This window comes from Maylandia zebra, linkage group LG19 (genome assembly GCF_041146795.1).
Source record: "Maylandia zebra isolate NMK-2024a linkage group LG19, Mzebra_GT3a, whole genome shotgun sequence".
Taxonomy (NCBI): domain Eukaryota; kingdom Metazoa; phylum Chordata; class Actinopteri; order Cichliformes; family Cichlidae; genus Maylandia; species Maylandia zebra.
In genome coordinates this window covers 12626353-12640009 of record NC_135185.1, presented here as the reverse complement: position 1 = coordinate 12640009, position 13657 = coordinate 12626353, and the positions used below count along the sequence as shown (strand labels likewise).

Sequence of the window (13657 nt, the reverse complement as noted above, 5' to 3'; positions counted from 1 at the left end):
ATTACAGAAATGTAGCAGTGACAATAATATTGTATGCTGTAATCGTACTGGACAATTAGTGATACAAAACAACTGTTTTATCCTGTGAATAAAAGTATGTTTTTGTCAATGTACCATGGTAATAACAGAAGCGAAACACAATATTGTGTCAGGACAATTTACTATTTATGCACAATAAATAAAGGGGCATAGTGCGACAATTTCTGTTCAGCGCCAGACTTGCTTGTAACCTATATCACCAATTATGTTAAGAAAAATGACGTATTAACTACAACAGAAGACTGACCTTTGTGGGAATGCTTGGAGCAGACTAACATGTGAGCTGGAGTGTTCTGGGACGTTATATTTGGTATATCCAGACCATCCGTCGGCTCTTACTTCGGAAACATGGCTTAAAAAATTTCTCTTCAACGACGTAATCCGATAAAATAAAAAAAACGATCGGCTTCCCGTGGCTGTCATGCGACCGGCTATTGCAGTTAATAATGCAACAGCTTCTTGCCATTTTTTGTGTTTCTTTTTATCGCTGTATAACTGAGTTCAATTGAAAGCCTGCGTGCGCTAGTACCTCTTGCCACAAGTTCCCAGAATCCTTTGCGGTTTTACCCCTGAATGACATCACATTTTCAATCTTTATCCTGGTGGGCCGGTCTCTAGTCAAAATGCCCCGGCCGATTTTTTGTCCCAGTCCAGCCTTGGGCCCAGCTAGTGAAAGTCTCCACTGTGTTTTACAGATGACAATTGACACTTGCTGTTGTACCTTTGTCCTGACAACTTTGTACATGCTTTTTGAAACACAAATCTCAACTTTGGATTCATCCATAAGGCCTGTTTCACTGATTTTCAGTCCAGTTCTTGCGTAATTTGGCATAAATCAGCCTTTCCCCCCTCGTTCCCTTGCTTAAGAATGGCTTCTTGGCAGCCAAACTTCCACTGAGACCATTTCTGATGATTCTTCAGTGAACAGTAGATGGATCAACTGTAGGGCCATATCTATATTTCAGGTCCTGTCAGGTCTTTGCTAGATTTCTTTCCTATTTCTTGAGGACATGACTTTCAGATACTGCTTATCTGCTGTAGATAGTTTTTTTTTTTTTTTTTTTTTTTTTTAGGCCTGAAACGTCTTCCTTTGTCCAATTTCCTGGACAACCACAGCGTGCACACCATCCCAAGATATAATCCAAGATTTTGGCTGGTAGCTCATTGAGAATCACCTTTTTGGTGATCATTTAACCTGTCAGTTTGTGTTTTTTCAGGCATGTTTTCATAACTTTAACTAAAGAAATTTAATAAATGATGTGTTTGCTAGAGGCTGCTGGTAACAAAGTGCCCAAAGATACAAGTCTGGCTCCTTGGAAGAAAAAACACGCAGCAACGAGGGGTGGCTCAAGACTTTTGCACAGCACAGTATGACAGAAAATAAGGAAAAGCATAACAGATCCATTTAAATAATATAATTTTTTACCATGTTTGAGAAGAAGAGTGTTTGCACTGCACTGGGCTTCGTAAGAATATCCAATATGGAATTAGCTCCTTTTCATCACAACCCCGATGATACCAATGTCAAAGGACGCCAGCGTTTTACAATCCAATCAGGCCCGAGCAGCTCCAGTTTGTGTAATTTGATTGAGGGAAAAAGGGCAGCTCCAAATGGCTACCTCACAGCTGTTTGAGGCTCTAAAAACATAACACGGCTCATGTGAGTCCCTCGTTTCCAGCTCAGACAGTAATTCACAGCTTGAGCCCAACATCAGAGCCCGATCACAGGGGAAGCTCTCCAGAAGGTGCAGATGGTATTTCTTCTCCTCTGGCAGCCAGAACAGGTCAAACATTTAATAACAAATTCTCAAAAATTTGGCCCTGGAGCACACACACCAGCCAATCAGTGTAATCCAAACCAGCAGACGGCTATAAGCAAGTGTTATTTGTTTCTCATTGCGTCACATATGTAGCCAAGTGAACTAATACTACGCATGGAAAGGGTTTAAAAAGAGGGAATTGTGTTTTTGACTGGTTGCCTGTCTACCGGAGGTCTGTTGTAGGGTTGTCATGGTGATGACTAGACCTCGCGTTTTGGGGGTATACTGTCCCTTTAAGAGCCGCCGTAAGCCAGAGCACGCATGCACTCAAGTTTGTGTCACACTGAGCGCTGTGAGCGGGAGCACTGGAGAGTTAGAGACTGCAAAAGATTCTGTGGCTAGCTACACACGAGGTAAATGTGCTAAAAAGTGTAGCATACTGCAAAATATTGTCACCAGTGTTGTAGTAGACTGTAATTAGCTAAGTTTCTTTAGCAATGACTCCATGTTTGTGACCATTTCTGTACAGTTCTTAACGCGCGACGGGTGCATGTTTAATGGTCACGTGCTGTGAAAGGGACTGAAGAGCGGGTTGGCGTGAGTAGTTACAGTGTCCTAACAGATTTCAAAGTTGTTAAGTTTGTACTTTTACTCACTTTGCATAACTCTGTATGTTTCTGTTTGATTCAGAGGGGAGATTACTTGCTGTGTGATTCCTGCATGTGTACTTGTCCTAGCACAGTAGCTGTGTGGAGAAACCGAAGTGAGTTCATGATGTTCTCCCATAGAAATGTATGTTTAAAAGAGAGTTTACAGTGCACTTTATTGCCAGTTGACCTGCGAAGTTGTGGGATGTAAACAATGTGTTTATTTGTTTTGTTTTCTCTTTTTTTTGTTGTATTTGTTTCTTGACAGGTCACTACTGTTGTCTATACTGTTTGGATTTAACATGTACATATGATAGTTACTGTTGTCTCAGACCCTGAAAGGCAGTTTAGGCTGAGCCAGTGGAATAGTTAAATTTTGCCGTTTCACTCAAAACTACAGAATTAAAACTGTGCTCCTCCGAGTACAGTCGGAGAATAAAAAAGCCCACAAAAGAGTATTTCCTGTGTCCTGTCTCATTCCCCATGACCGGGCCACACATAATTACCCACCTCCTCCCCAAAGAGAGCTGGAGCCAAGGCAGCTGCGAATGGGAGGATGAGAGGTAAAGATAGAGATAGATAGATGGACAGATGTTCACTTTACATTCAGTGTTTAGAGATCAGGAACCGAGGGAGCTGGGGAAAAGGACGAGGAGGAATTACTCACGGTTGATAAAGCCATCCAAGTCACCTTACGCACTCCCCATCCAACACGTTCTCACTCCCAAAGCGTAACATTTTACGCTAGGTGAGGTCAACATATTACGTTTTCGGCTACCCACCACGTTCCTAAATGACGACCTCGGAAAAAAGAGGGAATATGAGAACCGTCTGGACTCCATCTACACATGTTTGCTCTTTCTCTTCAAATCGCTTAGAAACACGCTATTTAACATCATTAAAGTCCTGGCTAAGATCAGGAATAAGGTTAGGTTTAGGGCTGGAATACAGGGCTGGAACGTCTATTACCGCAGGAGCGTCATTGCACTGGATTCCAGGCATCACCCGCCGCGTACCATAAGAACGCCGAAGGTCTCCTTTCGCGTTCCTCAGGAACGCCGCGGGACGTGACAAAACGTCGACATGTTACGCCTCGGGAGTGAGAACGGGCCCCATCCCACCCATTCGTCTCAACCATGTACAAGAGCCCACGAGCCAAGACAGAGCCGGGGTGCGGTGGGCCTTTTGAGAATACACTAATACTAACAGGATGAGGCAGTTTGGCTTATCTCTCTGACACGTTTGTTTTTTCTGTCTCACTAAAACAGTCCTGAGTAAAATCATGTTAAATAAATGCATTTAGTCTGGTGTGGGTGGATGAGCAGGGTCACTCTCATCATCTGGTTTGTAGAGCAAAAATCATGCATGCAGAGTGTTGTGGAGCCATGAATATGACTTGAGGATATCACTCAGTGCTGCTCTGCATTACTGGAAAACAAACTAAAGGTCAGTTGGAGCTAATCAGGCGCTGTATTCCAGCCATTTCGGTTCAGTAATGAGATCTTGGAGATTCCCTGCAGTTGAGGAGGAGGAGATAAAGAAGATGAAGAAGCACAGGGTCAAAGCAAGAAATACATGAACTGCTGGATAATTTCATTCAGGGAGAGGGTTATCAAGAAAGCAAAAGCGGATAAATTTCTCATGCTCTTCATCACGGTGGATCTGGATGAACAGGTGGTGACCAAAGAAACCAAGAAAGACAGAAATTAAGTCAGTGGTTGTAATGCCAAAGATGGGATTACAGGGAATTTGGTCTTTACAGTTATCCCATCATTTTTTGGTGCGGGTGTGAAAAAAATAATTTTTTCACCCCCGTCCCACATTCGATCCTGTGGCCTCGAGTGGCTCAAACCCCCAAACAGTTTTTCCCTGGATGTAAACACTTCCATATGTGTGTATGGAATGTTAAGGAGTGGACTTAATACGCAACCACAATTCTCTAAAGTGTGGACGTCCAACAAAACATCTGTGATGATTCATGATACAAGTCCTCATCATGCATGCATTGCTGTACACATGGGGATGGATAGTTTGTAAGTGAGGAGATGAGGGGTGCAGTAAAAAAAAGGGGGGGAGGGGGGAGTACTGGAATGAAAAGTGTCTTGTCAACAAAAGTGAAATATCTGAGGCTTGGCGTGGGACCAGAGTTTGGGGTGGGGCGGTTTATTGTAATCCTCTGCTTTGGAACTCCAGAGCTCGCTCTTTACTCCGGACTGTGGAGTGGTCGAGGATGGGATGCCCTGGGTACGAGGTTGTGCTGTTCACAAAAGAACACTTTGATTTGACTGGGTGTGTTGTGGCTGCAGTGTAAAATGAGGAATGTGCTATGACAGAGGGCAGAGACGTTTTAACGTGTTGCTTTGCATATTTCACCACTGAATTGAGAGACATTTACTTGTGTGATGCATTTTGATGTGGTGAAGGGTGTTCATTGGCAGGTGTGGCCGGACCCCCCCCCCCCCCCCCCCCCCACACACACACACACACACCGGCCCACCCCCTCCTGCACACCACATCAATGAGGCTGCTGCGTTAGTACATCCGAGACGTCAGGAAGGCACGTTCATTTGTCACGTACACTCACTGGCCACTTATTTGCCTACACCTTGCCTACACCTCTGATTCCCTGTTGGCTTAAAAACTGCCAGAAATTTTCAAAATTGATATGACAGCATCACACAGTGTTGCAGACGTGTCAGCTGCTCATCCATGATGTAAATGTTTTTTTCCACCACATCCCAAAGGTGCTGTATCGGATTGAGATCTGGTGACTCATCAGCCAATGACCATATGGATAAAACTACTTTCAGAAATTTGCAAATTGAACTGACTTTTTTATTCTTTTGGCTTTTGCATGTAGCTTTGATTTTCAGACCCCAGCGCTACGTCCATCTTTTATTCCATCTGAAACTAATTATCCTCCTCATAACTTTAAAGTAGACTTGTAGTCAAGACCGCCTAATCCGAGACCAAGACAAGACCGAGACCAAGTCGAGACGAGACCAAGACCGAGACAAAACAGTCTTTAAACTGCAGCCAGATGCTGCTACGTTTACGGGTGTCAGGCATATTTATGTGCTTTTGCTTTCGCACAGCCCTCCTCACCGCTGTCAACTGTCTCACTCACTTACTGAGAGGAAAGACAGATGCTCCACTTGACTGTCGCATCTCTCACCCTCTCTGTTTTTCACATAATGATATTATCCTATATCCTCGCATGTGATTGGCCACAATATAGAGGGATTGGAACATAGCTGAGCCACTGTGTGAGAGCTGAGCAGCAAAAGGAAATTAAGTGAGGGTAGAAATGACTGAAAGATTAATTGGCTCTGTTTTGAGTTTTGTTCAAAAAAGAATGACTTCATATAGGGAAAAATATATATCACATATGCAGGACACCTTAAACTAGTTTTTAATTAAGCAGCAAGGCAGAACAAAGTCGGGCTGTATCAAGACACAGGGACTAAACCCCAATTCAACCAGACCCAGAACTGATCCGGAATTAAAACAGGACTACAACAGTTCAAAATCAGGACTACTTAGGACTTAACCGAAACAGAACCAGAATCAAAACTAGATGATAGTAGCACTAAAAATCATCATAGACCTGCACTACACTTATTTTTTAATTCTACCAAAGTCCACTATTTGAGAAACGTTTATATAATTATTTAGCCTTCATAAGCCTGCATAACTTAATAAATATAGAATTTGAAAAGTAACAAATGGTATCTAAAAAGTTACACTAGACACTGGATGCATGTTCTGATGAGTTTTGGCAAACAACCATTTGACTAACATGTGTGTCTCACCTGCTCTTGTTCCATCTCTGTTCTGTCCTCATTCTCCATCTCCCTCTCTCTCCCCCTCTCTCTCCCTCTTTGTGCTGACAATCAAGCCAAACACCAACATCATCAAATATACAGTCGAAACCAGATATTTACACACTCTTCAGATAAAAACACAAACACTTTTTTTAATTGTAACATCAAATCAAACTTAAGCTCTCCTCTGTCTGCAGCAAACTCGCAGGCAGCAGCTTCTCCCCCCCTCGCTCACATGGGTGCTGCGCTCAGTCGCCCAGTGCCTGAGCTCGGATCATACCAAAATTAGGGGGAATTTACGACGGTGCGCTCTGTGCTTCGTGTGTTGTTTTTGTTTTATACAGTTGTCAGTCAGGCATCTAACTAACAAATTACACTCCAAAAGACCCCATGCTTCTGAAAAAATGACCCGGCTTAAGCCCAGTAAACCATCCCCCCGCTCCGCTGATGGTTGACTCCAAATCTCCCGAACACTATGTCGATTTGAGAACGCAAGACCGAGACAGCGAGACCAAGACCAAGACAAAAGTCCGTCGAGACCAAGACGAGACCAAAACCACGTAAAAGGCGAGACCAAGACCGGTCTCGAGACATCCAACTCTACTTTAAAGTGGGCTTTTTAAAAATAACTCAACTGTTTAAATTCTATTAAGGCTTAGATATTTTACAGAGTTAATAGGACTTACTTGTCTGCTAGTCTTAACCACTGCCAATCAAATGACTGAACTGAACCTCTTGACTGTGTTTGTGGTATGCTGGGTTTTGGAGCATTTATAAGAGCACTATTGAACAAAAAAAGTATTATTTTTGTGGGATGTGTTATGGATTCTAGTTTTCTTAGTCTGTTACTTAGAACTAATGATCCTACTTCTTTGCAATAGACCTAATGATGCACCTGCTTGCTAACCAGGTCCTGCAGTAGGCTACTTTAGTAATGCACAGAAAGTATGATGCCAGAATACAAAATATGTAGAAGTGATGGATATAAAGGCGCATGAATGTGGATTAATCTATTCTGCATGAGCTCCCTTGACAAGGACTCTTTATTAATATGCAGAAGGACAGTGTAATGCTTTTGTCAGTGTTTCTTACTCACTGCCATGTGTTGGTTATTGGAACCAGACAAAAATAATCTGAGGGAGGAAAGTATTTCAGCAGAGAAACTGGTGGATTTGATATTGATTTGGGTTTTTCTGGAGTCAGCAATCATCAGAGAATTTTCCTCCTTAAAGCACTTCTCCATTGGCTCTCGTATTGAACCTGCTGTTTGATGGGTGTGAATACAATTCCACTTCAGTTGTTTATCATTTATAAAACTCGCCAGTGAAACACTCATGCATCCACGAGGCAGGCTGAAGGAGTGGAAAAAGAAGTATGCTGTTATTTAGCAAGTGATTGATGGGTTGGTCTGTGTTTTCATGTGTCAGTGTGTGATTCTGTAGTTTCATATGTTGGGGAGAAGGAGAATTCACACATTTTTGGCTCCCTTCACTCTCCGTCTTTAACCCAAACTTCATCTTCTTCCATGAAATGTCACCACTTTGAGGATAGCATGAGCCTCTTTGAGGAAATACAATAAGTTGATGTGCACATCTGGAACCCAGGAATGCATCAAGTCTCTCTTTGCCCATGCCTCTAACGCAGCAGGAATCTAACGCCTAACTTATGACTTACTCCATCTGCGATGTAATGTGATTTAATTTTAAGCTGCCAGAAGAAGGAAGTCGATCTCACTGCTAACTCTTCACATACGGACACTTTGTCGGGACACGTTGGTGCCACAGAGTACCCATTTATTTGGTTTAACATTACAAATAGGCATATTCTAAACCTTTACAATATGGTCACTGCCTTGGTTGCATTGCACACCAGCCGTGGCATCACTACAGCCTCATCACTGCTTACAAATGGTGCTTGTAGGAGCGCCAGACTCCACCAGACTGGCAGAGTGCCGCCACTTGCAAATGTTTTCTCCAGAAAATCTTTTCAAGCTGTTCCAGCATCTCCATCTTTATATGCTGATAGTCTCTGAGATCCTATATCAATATATCATTAAAATGGCAGCAAACAGTGACACATTTCATCGGGCAAAAATCACAATGTTCATGACAAGCTGTAATGACACGAAAGAACTGCATTTTAGTTTTATTTATAATGCCCAAGTTCACAACAGTCTTTACAGTATTCAGCTGGCTGAAGACCCTACAGTATCAGAGAGAAATGCCTGGTGATCAGATAAGCAAGAACTCCTTATTTACAGGAGGGAGGCCTCTGGCAGACCCAGAATTCTGGGTGTGGGAAAGAAACACTTGGAAATAAGTCAATAGTTTCTGATAATAGTTTCTGTGATGAATGCAACTAGATTTTGTACACATGCTGCGGTCAGCTTACCTGTGCTATATGGTTGATTTCCCACTCCTAGACAGTGTAAAGCTGGTATAAAGGTGGAATTCACTGAGTCAATCTAATCAGCATCATCACATTAAATATAATGTGATATCTGCTTCCCTTGAAGTAACCTTAAACTGACTATGAAGAGCACAGCTGCTGTGCACCAGTCCAGGATATTGCATTACTGTATATTTGTCACAGTACTGCAAACAACACTGAAATGAATGAGGTTTGTCACATGTCACCGAATAAACCTTACCTCTTGTCCACTCTCTTGCTTCTTTCTCCATCTCTGAGTTATCTCACAAATATGCACAAATACACAGAAAAACTGTGTGTTTGCAGATATTTGTCAAGCTGTTTGAAATGTAGCATTTGAAATTAGCTGCCACTTACGCACTCCTTTTCAGTGGCACTTGCTAGATGCTAAAATACTGCGACCGCAGCTAATAGACATCTTGATTTGATGTCTGAAGGCACGCAGTTACGTGAACTAATAACTCCCCTCAAATGTCTTACCTTAAAGTGATGAGCCTGTTTTAAAAAGTTAAGGAGTAGAAAGTGGAGTTGTAGATATTTGTGTTAAAATTTAGGGAGTAAAAGTAAAATTTGTCAGACTGATAAATACTGACGTAAAGTGCAGATAACAAAGTATTTGTATACTATATAAAAACAGTCGGTTCACAGCACATTCCAGCGAGCACATCAGACAGGCTGGAGAGGTGTGCAGGTGGATGGAGGAAGAGTGTGACAGAAAAATGCAAAAAGAAAGGTCACATTTCACGCCTTCATCCATAATTTTTACGGTTGGGGTTGCAAACTTTGGGTTTTGCATGTTTTTGCAGTGTGGAGTGGGCGCGAGGGGCGGTAGAGGAGCCAGGCGAGCGTGTCAATGGGGGAGTGTGCACTTTTAAAGTGAACTGGTCTGACGAAAGAGGAGCCCTCGGCCTTGCAGTGGCCCCCATCATCCATCTGGTGATGTCACCTGCAAGCGTCTGTGCCTGCAGTGCGTTGAAATGTAGTCTATTAAGTGACCCTGCAGTAAGGCCTTTGGGGAGAGAGGAGGGTGGTTATGGGTTGTCAGGCTGGAAGGATGATGCTTCTCAGCTCTCCTCGGTCTAAAGCACATTTATGTGTATATGTGTGTGTGTGTTTGTTGTAAGTGTATTAAAGCTCTACGCTAAGTTGCACTTTTTTAGAGACTCCACCCATGTTCAGCTGGAACCTAAAACCTCTCAGAACATGGCAGGACGAAAGGAGGGGAAAAGAAGAAAAATACTGAAGTAGACATTTAAAGCCCCAAAGTGCCAGAGGTATCATTACCTTTCCATTTCACTTGATGAAATCCATTTGGCTGGATTAGTTTCACACTCTCAATGGGACCCTGAGGTGAAGGGAGCCTCTGAACAGGATTAGTGAGCTGCAGAGGGCTGCAGATAGCAGAGTGATGAAGAAGAAGGAGGAGGAGGAGGAGGAGGAGGAGGAGGAGGAGGAGGAGGAGGAGGAGGAGAACCTCTGTGCACTGACTTCACCTTCCTCTACAACAGGGGTTGGCAAATCCAGGCCTCGAGGGCCGGTGTCCCTGCAGGTTTTATATGTATCCTTGAACCAACACAGCTGATTTAAATGGCTAAATTAGCTCATCAACATGTAGTTGAAGTTCTCCAGAGGCCTGGTAACGAACTAATCATGTGATTCAGGTGTGTTGACCCAAGGTGAGATCTAAAACCTGCAGGACACCGGCCCTCGAGGCCTGGAATTGCCCACTCCTGCTCTACAACAAAGAGGCGCCACTTGTTTCAGTACTGGACTGGAGATGATTTATCTGAATTTCACGAGCGAGACCACACTTTCATACACGCCCCTTCCGGTTCTCTATCTATGTATGACCCCACCGGCTTTAAAGGCTGTTCGTTCTTGTTTTCATGCCCCAGCCTCTTTCCCCCTTTTCAGTTTATTCACTTCTCATTAGTTTAAGGGGATCTTTCCCCTGTGAGGCTTTCCTGAAACCGCAGCCTCAAATCGTGCTCAAGCCATCTGCCTTTACATGCTAGAAATGCGTCAAAACTAAAATGAGGATGCTCTCCCAGCTAGTGCAATGGAGACATGGCTTCATGCTTGGCAAGTGGCATACATTTGTGTACAGTGTGAGAGTATCTGCAGTGAGAGTCAGCCAAGTTTCCACTCTGAATGAGAATGACGGACGGTGATTGGAGCTGCCAAATTAGAGGGGATATTAAATCTAGGAAGCAAAAACCACTCGATAATGAGATTTTGTAGCAGCGTGTGACAGCGCAAGTATACGGCATATGCATATGTTTGTGCATAAGTATGAATGAGTGTTTGAGTGTTTGTGTTCACACCTGTGGGCTCTGTCATCTTTGCTCCTAATTATCTGCAGCATAAATCAACAGCGGGAGCGTTGCCATAGCAGCCAGACGTAGGCCGGGTGCCGATGATGGCAGTGGGAGACCGCCAGAGCTATTTCATTAATCTTTAAAGGACTTGGTATTTATTTTCGTAGCAGCACTATGAATATAAATTTGTCATTCCGAAAAGGGAAATGACCAGGTAATAAAACGTCTGAGGATCCATCTCACTTCCTCTTTCTCTCTCTCTTACTCGCATCTCTTTCTTCTCCTCTTTCCTTCACTGCCAGTTGTAAACCAGATATTCTCTATGAAAGGCAACGCTGGGGCAGTGAGTCTACTACTATAGCCCAGACTGAACTATGGCATATTACTATTGAATGGATTTTCAAAAATTCTGTACATTCATTTGTGGTATCCGCAGTAAATTTTGTACAGACTTAGTCAAAATATTTTAGCAACTACAGGCTAGGTAATGAGGAAAATTTCATACAGATATTGATTGTATAAGATCGATGAGACGCAATATTGATGAGAGAATAAATCCTCTGGACATAAACACTCTGGTGATTTCCATCTGCTGCCACATTTTTGTGAAATTTCTAACACACATCTATTTATTACTTTGATTAGTACAAAACAGTTATGCAGAAACACGTTGACACAGTATTAATCTGAATGTCAGGGACTTCTCTAGAAACGCAGTGAGCTTTCTGATAAAACTGTCAGTCTGTTGTTTAAACACACTTTAATATCGCACAAGACTTTTAATGCTTTGGCTTCTCGTGACATACCTGCAAAATGAAATACATTCATCAAAAGCGTGTTTAATCTCCACTGTCCTCCATGATAAAATATCCAAACTGAGACAAGCTGCCAGCCTCATACTGTTATGGTTCCACTGGCTTCCTGTGCTGGCTCCTTTTTTCTGTGCTCGCTCTCTCCCTCTTTCTTCACCTCCTCTCTAATGTGAGTGAGTGAACAGTGCTGGGGGGGGGGGGGGGAGGCGTGGCATCCTTCCACTGCCTGCTGTCGGTTGACTGGCACACCTGTTTCCCATCACTCATCAGACCTCCTTGTATTTAAGGATTGGGTCTACTGCCACTCATCTGCATGTCTCAGACGCCAACTTTCAGTGTACTGCACAGCTGTTTGTTACAGCTGTGCAGTAACGGTCTAGACTCGGTGCTCAAGTTTTGTTTGTTCCAAGTCAGTGTTTCCAATACTTGCCTGCCATGTTTGCTGTCTTGCATCCTGTTCACTACCTCCCCCAGTTTTACTTTATCTGGATCAGAACACCGGAGCAACTATTCCCCTGCTTGCTTGACCCCTTATCAAAAGTCTTTCCTACATAATTATTTGGATGAATCCACAGTTCTGGTACAAATATGATTACTTATATACAGTCATGTGAAAAAAGTCAGGTTTCCAAGGTTTCTGGGCAGTATTGTGAAAAAAGAAAAAAAGCACTTTAATAACTGATCATCAGCAAGTATGAGTGTCAAAACCTCTATGATAGCAGAAGTGTTGTCAGCTTGCTGTTCTTAAGCATTCAGGTGTGTGCTAATATAATGCCACAAAATTCCCAGGAGTGGACATTCCAGCAAATTCACCCCAAGGTCAGGCCATACAATACTCCGGAATGGAAATTAGTTTACGCAACAGAACAATGATCCCAAGCACAGCAACAAATCTATAACAGCATGGCTGAAAAAGAAAAGACTCAGTGTGTAGCAATGGCCCATTTAAATGCTGTGGTGGAATCTAAGAGAGCTGTGCATAAACAAATGCCCAGAAACTTCACTGAACTGGGACCCACAATTCCTTGACAACTATCCGAGAGACTGATAAAGTCATACAGAGAACAATTATTTCAAGTTACTGCTGCTGTAGGTGGTTCTATAGACTATTGAATTATGGGGTGTACCTGGTGTTTTTTACAGGACTGCACAGAGTCTTCCTTTTCCACATGACTGTACATAATTTAAATGGTAAAGAAAACCAAAGTATACTTGAAAAAAAGGCGTTGATACTTTTCTCCTGACATGCAGACATCAGTTGTTAGTTATATGTACCAGCAGTCAGAGCTGCCTATGAGATCTTTATGGTGGATTCCTTTGGACTGAACATCTGCAGCTGTGGATCGAGGCCAGTCAGCAACCGCTACACCCTGTGCTGGAAAGAAAAAGGGGAATAGTCACAGAAAACACAGGCAGGGAGACAGCAGCCCTGTAAAACACACCTGAGATTTATAACTAAATGTGCAGAAGTGAAAATGTATTATCAGAAAATATATACTGTAACACAAGCTGTAACCTATTTTCTGTGCCCTTTGCAGTGTTCTGTTATGCCTGTATTAAATTGCATGTATTAATTTGCAGTAGTGCCTCAGGGCCAACGAGGGCAACAGAGAAGGGTCCCTTTGTGTGCTGGGATCGTGGATGGTTTGGCGGCAATTGGCTGGTTAAAAGGAGCATTCTTCAGATGCCTCAGCAGTAATAGAGGCCTCTGTAAGCAGTGGTAATTCAATTGTGCCACATGATTTCTTGGTGAGTAATCTATATATGGGCACTCAGAGAAAACAGCTTGGCATCCAGACCTAAAGAGCCAGAGGTAATGTAGTGGGG

At 43.0% G+C, this 13657-nt stretch overlaps 1 long non-coding RNA gene across 1 annotated transcript; it reads left to right on the top strand.

Moving 5' to 3' along the window:
• Positions 1–1952: 1952 nt before the first annotated feature.
• Positions 1953–3092, top strand: LOC106676612 (uncharacterized). Its single transcript, XR_013094527.1, has 3 exons — positions 1953–2212; positions 2329–2396; positions 2490–3092. It is a non-coding gene; the product is annotated as an uncharacterized LOC106676612 (long non-coding RNA).
• Positions 3093–13657: the final 10565 nt, after the last annotated feature.